The following is a 15,812-nucleotide window of genomic DNA, read 5'->3' as shown; positions in this document are numbered from 1 at the left end:
CCATCTTGGGACCCTTCTGTTTAACATCTACATGCTCCCACTGGCACAGATTATAAAGAACAAAATAAACTATCACAGCTATGCAGATGACACACAAATATATATCACAATGTCACCAGGAGACCGAGGCCCTGTACAGGCTCTTGGTAAATGCATTGAGGAAATCAATGACTGGTTGTGCCACAATTTTCTCCAGCTAAACAAAAACAAAACTGAGGTAATAGTCCTTGGCGCCAAAGAAAAACGATTACAGGTCACCAGAGAACTTCAATCTATACATCTAAAAACCACAAACCAGGCGAGAAATTTGGGTGTAGTGATGGATGCAGACCTAAACTTAGAAAAACACATTAAGACAATAACAAAATCAGCTTACTATCACCTCAAGAATATATCAAGGATAAAAGATCTGATGTCTCAACAGGACCTGGAAAAACTAGTCCATGCATTCATCTTTAGTAGGCTTGATTACTGTAACAGCATCTTTACAGGTCTACCTAAAAAATCAGTCAGACAACTACAGCTCATTCAGAACTCTGCTGCTCGAGTCCTCACTAAGACCAAAAAAGTGGACCACATCAGTCCAGCTCTGAGGTTCTTACACTGGCTGCCTGTCCGTCAGAGGATAGACTTTAAAGTTCTGATGCTGGCCTATAAAGCTCTGAATGGTTTAGGACCAAAATACATCAATGACCTCCTGACCCAGTATGAACCATCCAGATCCCTCAGGTCATCTGGATCCGGTCTTTTATCAGTTCCCAGAGTCAGAACCAGACACGGAGAAGCTGCATTCAGCTTTTATGCTCCTTATATCTGGAACAAACTCCCAGAAAGCCTCAGATCAGCTGAAACACTCAGTTTATTTAAATCCAGGTTGAAGACTCACCTGTTCTCAGCTGCATTTGAATAAAGCACCAAATCCACACTTTAAGCTTAAATTTCAAAACTTACATTTAACTACTGATTTTATCTACTGTTCTGATTTTATCTGTTTTGATTTTATATACTGTTTTGTTTGTTTGTTTGTTAATTAGTTAGTTAGGTTATTTGCTTGTTTTAATCAATTTTAAATCATGCTTTTTATTTGTTCTTGTTTCTAATGTCTCTGTAAAGCACTTTGAATCACCTTGTTGTTGAATTGTGCTATACAAATAAACTTGCCTTGCCTTGCCTTGCCTTAAAAGCTGTATCCTTTCCACAGTCTTTGCAGATGATTTATCCACGATTACTCAGTGTTAGGCTTGTTTGTTTTTACCGTTGCTGTTCATTACCAGTGCTTCTGACCACTGTGCCCACAAACTGCTTTCACCTGCTCCCTTATTCATGAGAGGTCACCACTGATTCGGCGTAACCTCAGAGGAATTTGTCTCCTACCAGGATTGAACCGGAGAGCTTTTGCTTATCAGGTGAATGTGTAATTCACTATGGAGCCACCTTCTGACTGATGTCCCCACGAAGGTCTGAGAAACAGACGACATGAAGGTCTGAGAAACCAGTCATTGTTAACCACTTTGTTTTAAGGGAGCTTGGAATCTCTTTGAAAAGACATGCGTGTTATAAAAATGTGACGTGAGATACAAAATAATACATTTAAACTTTTACAGTTTCCGAGTGAAATATGAGAATGTAGCTTCATACTTTTGGAGCTTGATCCATTCAAAGAGCACTTAAACCTCATTCACAGAGCACCTGTGAAAAAAGGGTAAAACTACCCATATGGAAAAGAAATAGTAAAAACTTATATGTGATTACTTGTGAAAGTGGCCACTTTCTCATTACTTTCATATATTGTTTTAGTAAGTATCCAAAACATACAAGTTTCATTATATAATTTTTCAAGGGATCTTATATGCTTTTCATACAAGTTTCACACAAGACAGATACAAACTTTATAAGATTTATATATATCTTTTCCATATGGGTAATGTCACAGTGTCCTGTGACCTGACACTGTAAGTACTGTATTTAAATGCAGAGAGCAGAGGTGACTATACTATGGGCTCTCAGATTTCTAGGAGAGTAGACAATTTGTTCAATAGGCCCTTATAAATAAACACTGTGATAAAAGGAGACATGATTTGTTTTGGTACACAAATTCAATTTCTACCTTCAGTTTTCATTTCATCATGTTTCATTGGTCTTAAAAGTGAGTCTGGTTTGCTAAGTACACAGAACAGAGAACAGCCCCTATTTTAAGACATTAAACTGTCAGCAATACAGATTAGGAGCTGATAATAACCAGGACCATTATAAACCAAATGAGTGTTTTGTGGCTTTCACCTGCTTTTGTTTGTGACACAGATTTTATTTTCAGCTCGCTGTGAGTCTGCTGTTGTCATTAACAGTTGCTCTGGCTTAGCCTTCTGTGCAGTCACCGTAAGTGCACCTCGTCATGTATGCACATCACATGGAGCGGAGCTGACAAGAGACCATAAGTGCAATCAAAGTCTTAACAAGTGTTGAAGAAGGAAAGAGAGAGGACAGTTGGGGAAAGCGGTTTTCAGATGTGTCAACTCACTTGACCCCAGTTTGCAGTTAAGTCAAAAACTAATCCAAACATACAAAGCTGTTGGCATCATACTTGTTAAATACCTCCAAAGTACTGGCCCTTTGCTGTTAGCTTCTTCCTAAGCTAGCTTTCCACCAGCAGGTGCGCTGCTGCGGACAAAAGGTGTTGTAAACACGTCTACACGCTGTCGCCCAGTTTAGCCTTTAAGTCCAGATTTGACAGCTATCAAACCAAAATATTGCATCCTTAAATCTGAAAGGTATCAAAAAAATGTAATCTTTATTATCCATATATGTACGTATACATAGCTACAAATGCAAACATTATATATAAATTGTACATTTGAGTTTTTGTGGCAGATATCACTCTGTTCACGTATGCAAGGAGTAAAGACTACAAATGGATCCCCGTGGCACACCTGTAGTAACATAAAAGACGAGTCTACTATCTAAGATCTAAGTTTACACAAGCATATTTGCACATTCGCTGTCTAATGCTCATACAACTGATCTAGCATTACATAGCTTATTAAAGCTCAGATTTAGATTGTATCTGTTTTATTAACCACTCCAGTTTACTTTCATAGGGAAAAAGGTTGCTAACTGATCACCAGAGCGCGAGAAAGCTTCACCTCATTTTGCTGTTTTATTTTTAAAAAATTGAGCTTGTGCTCACATGTTAACTCTGTAAGCTGCACAGATTCTACAAACATCCATGCATCCTCGCACTTGAACAGTGGGGGGCTGGAGGCGGGGTAGACCCTGGACAAGATGCCGGTCCTTCACAGAACTCGCAGACAAACGACATGCTTCGAACCACATCAAAAAGTGCCATAAACAATTACAACCCAATGCACTCAAAGAAAAAAAAAACTAGCCACAATTACGAAAGTGTAAATATTGGAGAGCATTGTGTACAGTGCAACAGAGACATTTTTCTCAAGGTGCAAAAGTAGATCAATGAGCTCACCACACACTGGGACAGTTGGAGGTGCCGACTGTGACTGCAGAATCTCATCAACACATTTCAATTTGTTTGGCAGCTTTTGCGTAAGATCATGCTTTACAACTAGCTGCACAAGAGGATTTAAGGGGGGGGACACTTCCTAAATCATAATGAAAGATGTCAGTCAGTGTCCTCCTCATTTGTACTAGTTAGACACATTACTGCAGACGCATTATACTACTAGTAAGCGAGCTTGGTCCTTACTGCAGTCAGACATTAAGATTTGAATTTTATCGTAACGCTGACACTGCACACACAGAGAGATGATCAGGGAACAAAATATATTGTTTTAAGAAGGGGAGAGCAGTGATTGCCAAGTGTGTCTGTGTGTATACGTGTGTCTCTTCTTTTCCCGTGGAGAACCTCTTAGTTGTAAACTTGGCCTGTGCTCCAGACTCCAGCTGTGAGGTCATTGATGTGTGTTCTATACAGAAGCCATGCTGGGAAATGCTAACAGATTTGAGCCAGGTCCCATGGAAAAGCAGACACACCAAGACCCTGGCCAAATGTTATTAGAAATTCACAGATGGCCTCTTTTGAGGATTTATCATCTCAAATATATGTTTTTTCTGTATGTGTACCTATGTCTGTGCACGTGTGTATGCAGGGATTCATATGTAGGTTTATGGATTAAAACAATGATATTGTTCAAAAGAGCTTTGTATCCTTTGCAGCTCTGCCTGTTTTAGGATTTTGGAATAAAGCGTGTTTGAGGTTCAGACATCACGGTGTGCAGAGGCGTGTTGGCCTAACTAGTCAAATTGTTTGCATGCCATCACAGGCTATCAAATAGTCTGTGTTTCTCCTAAAATATCAGATGATGTTTGTGTTGTTTGATGGAAAAGCTCATTTTTCTCAATTTTATTTTATTTGCTAACATCCAACACTTTGTTCACAATCAAATAAAGTAAATCAGCTTGTTAATCTTCTATTCCCCTTAACAGTGTTTGTCATTTCTTTTTGGACAGCAGCTATTATGATTGGTGGTTGCTGCTATTTTTAGCTTCCTTTGCCATGAATGCTCCGCAATCTTCTTGTGTTCCCTGCAGGTGTGGAGACTAAATAGAAGAAAACAAGGCTGTGGTGATTATATTAGAAGTCTGCAACTCAGCCAAAAAAGCCAACAAGACCTCAGGGTGCGATGAAGAACGAGGCTAATATTAATATGCATCCTCAGGTTCACACTTGAAATACAATTATTGCTATTTTTCCACACCAGCTGCGTGGGATGACGCTGTTGATACCAGTCATTTTGTGACCACCTCGACCCAGAATTATGTCTCCTACTAGTAATTGATTACTATGGAATTAGCTGACTTCCTCTAAAGGCACAGAAGATTAGCAAACAGTAAAGCCAAGCATGTTGGTACTTACCTCACACTGATGTGAGTGAGTGCAGAGTCTTTAGAGCGGCTCTTAAATAGCATAGTGCTGCTGCTGCTGCTGCTACTTTAAATGTTAAATTTGCATGAGTGCATTAGTTACAGTGCAGACCGATACAGTACTATTTTCTGATCAAATCTTATGTCTCTGCCAGTTGGACCTGTTTTGTTGTTTTTGCTTGACCTGTCCAGAGAATGATTCAGAAAGACGGAGACAGAAAGGGACGAGAAGCGGTATCCATTGGAGACTGATGCAATTACGATTAGACCAAAGTCAGAGGACGGTGCTATTCATCAGGCCATTTATGAGGGGATCATCAGATAAATGCTTTAGTAAGTGGAGGCCAGTCACAGCACGGGGTGATTGATGTGATAGCCATATAATCCAATAAGTGGCTGTGGTCCCTGCACTGCAACATTACAAAGATGTATAGCAAAACTAGAAATCACATTTGAAATTGTTTGGTAATTTGGCCACGGTAGATCTGACTCGCTCTGAGTGTCCATTCTGTAAGCGCATTTATTGTGTTTAGTAGAGCTGGGCGATAGAACGATAACGATATGTATCGCGATATAACTTTTACTCGATAGAGAAATTAAGCTATCGCGATAGACCTCGCCGCTCTTGTCCTCTTTAAAAAAAAAAGAAAAAAAAAAAAAGGTCAACCAATCCAAATTAAGTAGCGCAGAGCCGAACCAATCACAGCCGCAGCGTCACGTCGCGTGACTTGTTACGTACAGCACAAGTGCCAAGCCACACGTGTGTTTGTTTGGGAAGCAGCCAGCGGGTAATGGAGCCAGCGCGTAATGGAGGAAATGAGTGTGCCGACTAGAAAAATCAACCGAGCGTGACCGAAGAGAAAACAGATGATGGTTGCAATGCCGGAGAGATTGTCGAACGGAAGAGCCATAGAAGTTCCGTAGTGTGAAGGTATTTCAGCTATTTCAAGTCTGACAAAAAACAGAGTAGCGTGCACTGTAAATTGTGCCGAAAGCAAGTCTGGAAATACAATAAACTGGTGCATGCGTCACACTGTGCGCCACGTTATTGTTTCGGTGAAATTAACTTCTACAATACTGTTACTGTTAATTCTACTCTCTGCAGTGTTTAAATGCTTACATATACACACAGTTACTGTCCCTCCACACATACGACTCGGTTCTGCTTCTATGTCCCAGCTTTGTTTACTTTTTCCCACCGAGGCTTCTAGACTTCTGATTGGCCAACATTTCTGCACGGTTAGGAATCTAGCGCCACCTGCTGCTTTGGCATGTTCATAGCAGCGTTTTCCTTCATTTCTGCCTTTATGTGTGGACGGGATTATTTTTAAAACGAAAACGGAAAATCTCCGTTTTCAAAAATACCCGTGTACGTGTGGACGTAGCCTCAGTCTCTGACTGGAAGCGCTAATTCGTCATTCGGCTTTTGTCAGACTAAAGTAACTGTTAAAACTGTTTGAAAAGCTCAGCTATACAACAAGGAGAGATTGAGAATTTCCTTTTAGTTCTCAGTTTATTTGATATTGACAAAAGTTAGTCAGTTTTGTCTGTTCTTCTGTAAAACAAACTAAGATTTATTTTTAGAATTAATATTTTGTTTCTAAGTGGAATTGACAATTTAGTCTGTTTCGTTTGTTCTATTTTGAAACTTAAACGCTTTAGCGGCTGCCTTTTGTGTAGTTATTTGCCTTTATCTATCTGAAAAAGTCTCATGTTCCTTAAGTACATCTACCCTGTTGAACTTATTATGGGAAATAAATATTTAAATAAAAACAAGCTGCTGATTATTTCACATTTTACTTGTGAGCAACGGCACATTTAAATCTTACAAATATAGTTATTTGGCTTATATCGTGATAGATATCGTTATCGCCTGAAATGAAAAAAACATATCGTGATATGAAAAAATCTCATATCGCCCAGCTCTAGTGTTTAGTACGATGCTTGAGAAATTGTCCGGATCTGTTACTGTTGGAATGGTTTGATGTTGCTAAACAATGGGGACTTATTGATCGATGTCCCTTAATCCATCTCTTTGATGTGCGTGTCTGTGTGTGTATATCCATGCATCTTTTCGCCCAAAGCCCAATCATTTTGGGATTAACAAGTTATCGAATGGCCTTATGAATATAATCCTGATTTGATTTCTTCATGGTATCATTTTTTCTCCTGCTGCTGTTTCCTTAGTGCATTCAATTTAATATCAGCACATTCAATTTGCTGGGTTTTATGGAGGCTTTCGGCACCTTTGCTTCCTGGCAGGGAAAGAAAATATTGGGGCCAACAGTTATCTTCAGTCACTCATCTGAAAAATAGACTGTAATTATTGTAGTTGCGCTATCCGCACCGAAATTCAATGTTACCACTGAAAGTTAGGACTTCGTACTTACCGTTCAAATGTGAAAATACACTCGGTGCATCACAGTCTGCAGAAGTCTCTCTTGCTCTGGGGTTTGAACACCTATTGGCATATATCACACATGCAGGATAAAAATAGAAACCATCTACACTCCCATCATCAGCCGCCTCCTCCTCTCTAACACCACCTTCCCTCCCTCCTATTATCTCCTCTATCTCAACACATCTCTCTCTCTCTCTCCTTCGGTCTCCTCCCCACCCCATTCACATTCATGCTACACAGCTCTCACACACCACTGTGCAGAATGCACTGTATATATGTTCCAACAGTCATGGTTGCGTGCATGCTAGTTCAGACGAGGTATAATCTTTCTTTTCTTTTCCTTTTTTTAGGTGTCATATTTTTAAACTTGTCATCTGCTGCTTGGCTGTTTGTGTTTCCGTGGTAACCCTAGGCTGTAAATGAGAATTATCTGTTGAGTGCATAATTATAACGCACGCGCACATTCAGAGCAGCCGCAGCAGAGATTCCCACCTAAGAGCATCAGTGGTAGAGAGTTAAGAACCTCACTGTATTCTTGCTCCAAATGTGTGCACCTCCATCTGTTTCGTTATCGCCATTTCTTCGTCTCGATTTCTCGTTCATAACCACAGCTATATGTTTAATTACAGAGATGATAAAATACCGTCGTGAGAGCGTCTTTCTCTCCATTACGCCCTCTTTTTCCCCCTCTGTCAAACTATTCTTCTTTCTGCACCGCGTGTGTGGTTAATACACTGACTCATTGTGCGTGCCCCCATCTACAGCTACACCTGTTGTGGCTCTAATTGTATAGTGTGACTGTTAATCACGATCAGATTGTCGTCCACATGGCTGTATGCGACTGCGCCTTTGTGAAACTCGGGCAGGAACCAGCTGTTACCGTGAATAGCTCTTGGCTTTCACGAGGACCGTTTGCCAGCTTTTGGTTGAGGTTCGGGTTGGTGCATGTGTGAAATAAATTGAACATCTACTCCTTGGCCCATTAGTTCTGAGATTCCATTTCGTTTTCCTGGTATCTTTGTCTTGTGCCTCCTCTCTGTCTTTATAAAGAAGTGTACGCGCGTGTTTATGTGTGAATGCCTCCCTACAGGCTCCTTGCTGCTGATGATTGCACTGGCCATTTCCCTCTGAGGCTCTCCCTGGATGACAAATTCACACATCTGTTATCAGCCTCCTCTTTTCCACAAAATCAATAGTCCCTCCTCAGTTTTCTCTGTATGTAGGGGAGGGTGTTGCTGCACTGTCTTCTTTTCACCACTGTAAATGCCCACGACTAACCACACACACGAAGAAAACCATGTCAAATTTAAGTGAGACCACGTAACGGTTGTTGAACACCAGGTACAAAAGCCACAAGTAGAGATGATACTAGTGGTTAATGTGAGACTGTAGCATGAGAAGAGCACCAGTAGAGAAGTGCCATTAAGTCTGCTTAGTTACACAACAGATTCTTTTTAAAGTTCAGCCAGCATGAGTTACTGAATGTGTCACGCCAAGTAAAATATACTGAGGAAAAACCTGTTTTGCCTTTTTATGACTTGTATTTGTCAAGGACGTGTTACTGTGTTATTTCATCTTTCAAACTTGCATGATTTAGCACAGATAAATAAAAGAACAGGCAGAAGTACACAGGTTTATGTCTCTGTGTTATTATATTTGTGTGGAGCAAAGAAGGGAGAAGAGAAGGGGAGGAATGTGTAGTCGGCTACTTAATTAGGTACACCTGTTCAACTGTTTGTTCGCTCAAGGATCTGATTAGCCTATCCCATGCCAGAAACTTTGACTGTGGCGTGGTTGTTGGCACCAGAGAGTCTGGTATGAGTATTTCAGAAACTGCTGGGACTTCCCCACACCACCATCTCAACGGTTTACAGAGAATGGTCTGAAAAAAACAAAAAATCTCCAGTGAGCAGCAGTTGTGTGGGAGAAAATGTGTCATTAATGCCGCAGGTCAGGGAAAAATAACCAGAATTCTGATACGAAGGCAACCAAGGCATGGAGATGAACTTCTCTGAATGTCCAACACTTCACATTTTAAAGCAGAGCTATAGCTTCAAAAGAACAACACCAGGTGTCCCTCCTGTCAGCAAAGAAGAAGAAACTGAAGCTACAGTTTATATGGTCTCGTGAAAACTGGGCAACAGAAGACTGGAAAACGTTGATCTGGTGTGATGAGTCTTCATTTCTACCTAGACATTCAGATAGTTGGTTCAAAATTAGCCATAGACATCATGAAAGCATGAATGAATCCTACCTTGTATCAGTTATTCGGGCTGCTGGTGGTGTGAAGGTGCAGGAGATGTTTCCTTATTCCACTTTGAGCCCCTTAATACCATTTACAACAAGGCTGATGTCCATCCCTCTGTGATCACCATGTACCCATCTTCTGATCTATGCTTCCAGCAGGAAAACACATCATGTCCCAAAGGTCATAGCATCTCAAAACGGTTTCTTGAATCTAACAAGGAAATCACTGTACTCATATTGCATCCAAAGTCACAGGATCACAGTCTATTAGAAGACCTTTGGGATGTGATGGAACATGAGATTTACATCAGGGATGTGCAGCCAACAAATCTGCAACAACTGTGTGATGCTATCATCTATGCTACATGTATGTGCATGTAAAGGATCGACAGCATGTTGACTGAGTAGCATTACTGCTGTGAGCAGCAGATAAGGAGGGCGAAACCTCTAACATGAAAAGAAAACTCATCTATCAGCACAACGTCTTTACTGTACTGTTAACCTCTATTATTCATCAGCACAGACAACAGGAGCAGCTGATATATGTTCTGTTGTTGTGTCCAATAAGGTGTGCACGCCAAAGATGACCTTAAAAGATGAAAATATAGAGTACATGACATACATGTTATGGATCAACTTAATAATCAACTAACTAAAATCAGATCCTTCAGTAAAATAAGTCCTGTTGATGACCTTCCGCAGAAGGAAAAAGTGTCTATTTGTGATGCATCTGTGTTGTTTTGCATTCTGGGTTGTTACCAATGAAACCAGCTCCTTTCTTGTTTTACTTAGTTACCCAAGTCTCACAGCAGAACTAATTAATTTCACACCAATCATATTGAGGAAGACGGGGATAATGTCCCGAAGCTGGCTTGCTTAGTGTGAACATTAACATGATCACAACATGGAACCAAAGACTGATTACTTCTGTTTACTAATTTTCCGGCGGGTATGGTAACCTAAAGCCACATGGATCCCAGCAGTCCGTCACTGTAGTGTACAAAGCAATTACCCTCCGAGTCGATGATGAAAAGAATCTTGAAATGTTCACAAATAATAACTATAACTCGGAGAAATCAGGGTGCATTATTCAAACATGCATGCCGTTCCAGATCAGGGGTGACAATTTTGGAACAGCAGTAGGTAGCAAAGAAAAAGACTGATGATAAGAGCTCTTAAACTACACCCACCCAGCCACCCACATTTCATATTTAGCAAAGCATTTAGCTTTGTCTTCTTGTCCTTCCTCTCTTTCCTTTGGTCCCGCCACATGTCCTCTCCTTTCACCTGTGCTCAGTCCACCTGTTCTCTGTTTTCTGCCAGTTCATTCATTCTTCTTTCACAGCGCATCGAGACCGGCTTGGGTAGCTTATCCTCCTCATTTCACACCGGCTTTTTTTTCTCCTCACCTCACTTGCCACCCATTCTGCCATTTCTCCACTTCTCAAAGGGCGCTTGTGTTATTTACCAAAAATGCAATGAAGGTCGAAGGCCTCTCCATCAGGAAGAGAGTGCAAGAAAAGGCAAGGAGAAAGATGAGGGGGCATACGTGATCAGACAAGGCTGTATAATGACCTAGAGGCAGGCTATGTAATCAGTCTGTCTGTCTCTTTCCTTTCACCGTAGCACCAGGTAGCTTGTGGGGTCACGAGAACAGTGTTTGATTGGTACAAGGCTGACAAGGCACAGTCATTTTGAGGGCCAGCATTGGAAGAGGAGTCGCTGCAGGCAACCTGCTGACAGAATCTTCCAGATTGATGAGGGCTGACTTTCACCCCCTTGACCCCTTTTCTTTTGAGCCCTTGTCCCGATTAAGCAGGTGGGAGACGGAAGGAGCTATTTTTGGTATATGGGTTGTCTTCGTGTTGAAAAGACCCTGTAAATGAGTTGATCTGTGGAGGAGGGAAGAGCAACATCTGTGGGATTGGATTGGAGGACAAAAGAGCAGTGAAGGCACAAGCAGTATGAAAAGTTTGTCACATATATCTCACGGTTTCAGAGAGAATCAGCTGAACAGAAATTCACCAGTTGTGGCCGAACAAACTTATTGCAGGTCCTGCACAGGCATGTGCATTTGACTCAGTGAGTTACTCACAGGCTCTGGTGCTGCTTATTACTCATAAGTAGCAGACAGCTATATATATTGGGTGTTAGAGTATAGCTCTGTTTCGCTCTCTTCCCTCACTTGGCTTCATGATTCTTGGACATGAAAGATGCGGAGTGCTGTAGGTGGGAGAGTTGTGTAAGTGAGGAGGCACAGAAAGAGATGGTAGGTCAAGTAGCCCTGATTATGTAAAAAGAATCAGAGTGCTGGGAACACATGCTACTGTACCTTTTGGAAAGATTAGATTGTGGGAAGATCACACTGAATGGGATGCTCCCAGTCTGCTGATTAAACGAGACATGTCATATGCATTGGCCTTTTAAAATAATAATAATAACAATAATTATGATTCTGGCCTGACTACCTCGTTCTCAACCTAATTCTTTCCTTTTCAAATGTCTCCCACTCTGTACGTGAGCATACATGTGACCCATCTCTTGTCCTTTTAAAAGCTGCATCATTTAATTTTTCTTTTAAGATGAGTTCATGTGGGCAGCTGAGCCCTGAGGTGGAGGCTGTCTGAACATCAGCTCTGTAGCATTCCAGCCGGACTTTATTCAGACGATGCACTCAATGATCATTACGGATGGACCATGGTGGGGTATTCCAACCCATTTATTCACAAATTGCCATAGACACATCGTAAGAGATGTAATCATAACATAAAACAAATAAACATTCACTTGATATAACCACGTTTCTGTTATGCTAATCAATTCACAGAAAAGGCACAGGAGGTGCTAGCATCAGCCTGCTAGATCGCTCATAAACTTATTAACAATCAAGTAATACATTTACAAATTGTCCGAAATGTAAACAACAAGTACAACACACAAACATACCTGTTCGCCTTCCAGCTAGATGCTAATTTTAAGATGGATGGAAAACGATAACCTTCTCATTAATCCTTTCTGCGGCAAGCAGTTGCGGTACGATCTTCCTTCCCGGAAGTTGCCCGTTCCGAATTTCAAAATAAGAGTCTAATCTATATTATAAGGTATAATTCGTTCAGGGATTTAACTGTTTGAAAAATATCAAATAAACAAATAATCTGGGTCATTTACACTCCCACCAAATCATTAGTGTTCAAAAACATAACTCCATAAACATAGGAAGAAAGAACACAATGATTTCATAATACAAATAATGACCAAACAACAGAAGCATAGTATGCAAGGAATGGACTAGTCACCTTCCAACAATAAGACTAGTTTTTGAACTGGCCGTTCGAGCACTGACCGCTTAGTAAGACGTTCACCATTTTTGCCAAGTTTCCTGTCACCTAGACAGAGCTTCACTCTCCTAACCAGTCCATCTCTGTCCATTGTAGTCTCTACGACTCTTCCCAACCTCCATTCATTTCTGGGCAAGTCTTCATCCTTCATTATGACTATATCCCCGATCTGCAGGTTTCTCTTTGGGGTGTGCCAGCGTTGTCTAAAGGCAATGTTGGCTAAGTACTCTTTTTGCCAACGGCTCCAGAACTGCTCGGCCAAATATTGTACGTGGCGCCATCTCTTTCCTGCACTGTAGAGAGGCCGATTGACTTATCCTTGTTGATCCTTCGAAGAATGCGAGCCACTGCACAGATGGCGCGAGTCCAGGATGAGAACTTTGCCAGCCGATAAGTAAGAGAATCTTGTTCTACAGTTTCCGTGTTTAGAGTCCGTGTTTCCTTAACTTCTGGATCTCCGACTGACAGTTCCGGAGCCACCTCTTCTGAGAGGTCAACTCCCTTTTCCCATAGAAATGCAGGGCCGGTAAACCAGTCCGATGATATTAGCTCATGGACAAAACAACCTCTAGAAGCACGATCCGCAGGATTCTGGTCAGTAGGGACGTATCTCCATTGCCTTTGATTCGTGTAGAGATGTATCTTCTGGATACGGTTGGCTACGAATGTATGAAAACGTCGAGCCTCATTATTGATGTACCCTAGTACAACCTTGGAATCGGTCCAAAAATGCTCTTCAATGTCCGCATATCCAAGTTCTTCCTTCAAAACATTGCTGGTTTTCACAGAGATGACTGCAGCCGTCAACTCTAATCTTGGGATCGTGGTGACCTTTGTTGGGGCGACGCGAGATTTGGCCATGACTAAAGCACAGTGGATGTCTCCTTCTTCATTGCTAAGCCTTAGATATGAACACTGTCCATAGCCAGTAGTGCTTGCGTCGGAGAAGTGATGTAACTCACGTTTAATAACCCTTCCGAAATCTGCCGGGGCATAACTTCGGGGTATATTTATCCTCTCCAAGTTGTTGAGGTCGTTTTTCCATTTCTCCCACCGTGGACGAAGTTCGTTGGTTAGAGGGTCGTCCCAACCTGTTCCATGGCAGCACATCTGCTGCAGCACTTCCTTTCCAATGAGCAAAAAGGGGGCTATGAGACCCAAGGGATCATACAGGGATGCAACAATGGACAATATGCCTCGACGTGTTGCAGGCTGTTCCTTAAGGTTGGTGATGATCTTCAGGCAGTCTGATTCGACGTGCCATTGGATACCCAACGCTCTCTCTGAAGGTAAGTTATCAAAGGCAAGGTTGAGGTCTTTAATGTCTGATGCACGTTCAGTTGCTGGTATGCTTACCAGGACAGCTTTGTCATTGGACACAAACTTGTGGAGCCTAAGACCACCCAGGGCACAAAGTTTTCTGGCTTCTTCTGCTAACTTGATAGCCTTCTCTGAGCTGTCTGTACTTGTGACTCCATCGTCGACATAGAAATTTCTCAGAATGAACTGAGAGCCTAATGGGTACCGGTCTTTATTTTCTGTAGCCAAATGCTTCAATCCGTAGTTTGCACAGCCAGGCGATGAGGCTGCGCCAAAGATATGCACCCTCATACGGTATTCTTGGGGCTGTGCACCGAGATCTCCTTTCTTCCACCAAAGGAAGCGCAGGTAATCCTGGTCTGACTTCTTCACATGAAATTGGTGAAACATTTTCTCTATGTCGCACATCAATGCAGTGGAGTGCAACCGGAAGCGAAGAAGTACACCGTTGAGATTGTTCATCAGGTCAGGACCAGTGAGCAGATGATCATTCAAACTGGTTCCCTGGTACTTGGCAGAGCAGTCGAACACCACGCACAGTTTGCCTGGCTTCTTGTCGTGGAATACACCGTGATGAGGTATGTACCATTTTTCGCCCTCTTTCCCATCATCGTGGACTTCCTCTGCATCACCCCTTTCTATGACCTCCTCCATGAACTTGATATACTGTTCTTTGTACCCTTCATCCTTTAACAGCTTCCTCTTTAGATGGCTCAGACGTATGACTGCAAGCTGTTTGTTGTCAGGTAAGGTAGGTCTCTCCTTAAAGGGCAACGGCATCTCGTAGTGACCTAGACTGTTCTTTTCGATGTGGTTCTTGAGTTTGTCCAGGAACAGGATGTCCTCCTGAGACACTGGTTTGCCGTCTTCCTTAGCATCCTTAAAGTCAGACTCTAGAATGCGAATGGCATCTGCCGGAGTGACTGGTGGGAGCTCCCTGACTGCAACTCGGAAGCACTGTCCCGCCGTACTTGAGGTGTCGGGGCATGTCGACGTACCACCAACTATGCTCCATCCTAAGTCGGTACGAATTGCATAAGGCTCATCGTCTCCTCCCGTTATGACGTCTCTTGGTGCCATTGCTCGTGCGCAGTTATAGCCTATCAATAAACCAACCTCACAGTCCTGTAGAGGTGGAATCTCTTCTATGACCTTGGAGAGATGATTCCACCTTTTAGCTGTCTCGCATGTTGGGATATGGGCTCTGTTTACTGGTATGCAATCCTTGGTATAAGCAGGAGGAAGGTCGATGAGGAGGGAAGAGCGATAACCCCGAACACAAAGCCCTGAGACTCTTTGGCTCTTTACGATCACGTCGCGTCCAATCATCGTAGTTAACTTCAGCTTAACTGGACAGGAATCTGCCTTTAATACATCACTCAGTTCCTGGTCAACAAACGTCGTGTCGCTTTGCGTGTCCAGCAAGGCGTAAACCAGTTTCTCAGTTCCTGTATCCTTTTTTGACACCCACACAGGCACAATCATTGATGTGTTAGTTGGCTGTCCAGTAATCACTGACATTGAAGTTGCAGCAGCCTCCGTTTGGCCGGCATTGCTCAGGATAGTGGTTTCCTGTGGCAGAACTCTTTCCTTCTTTAAATAGTTGTCAT

General features: G+C 42.1%; 1 protein-coding gene across 4 annotated transcripts in view; it reads left to right on the top strand.

Annotated features, from left to right (window-relative positions):
- The window catches only part of kcnd3 (potassium voltage-gated channel, Shal-related subfamily, member 3), a 124,904-nt gene that overhangs the window by 13,912 nt on the left and 95,180 nt on the right, over nt 1-15,812 (top strand). The window lies entirely within an intron of this gene.

This window comes from Diplotaxodon limnothrissa, linkage group LG20, assembly GCF_057381915.1.
Source record: "Diplotaxodon limnothrissa isolate DT_005_m linkage group LG20, D_limnothrissa_male_GT1.1, whole genome shotgun sequence".
Classification (NCBI taxonomy): domain Eukaryota; kingdom Metazoa; phylum Chordata; class Actinopteri; order Cichliformes; family Cichlidae; genus Diplotaxodon; species Diplotaxodon limnothrissa.
The sequence above is the reverse complement of the archived record's forward strand: the minus strand, read 5'-3'. Positions and strand labels throughout refer to the sequence as shown.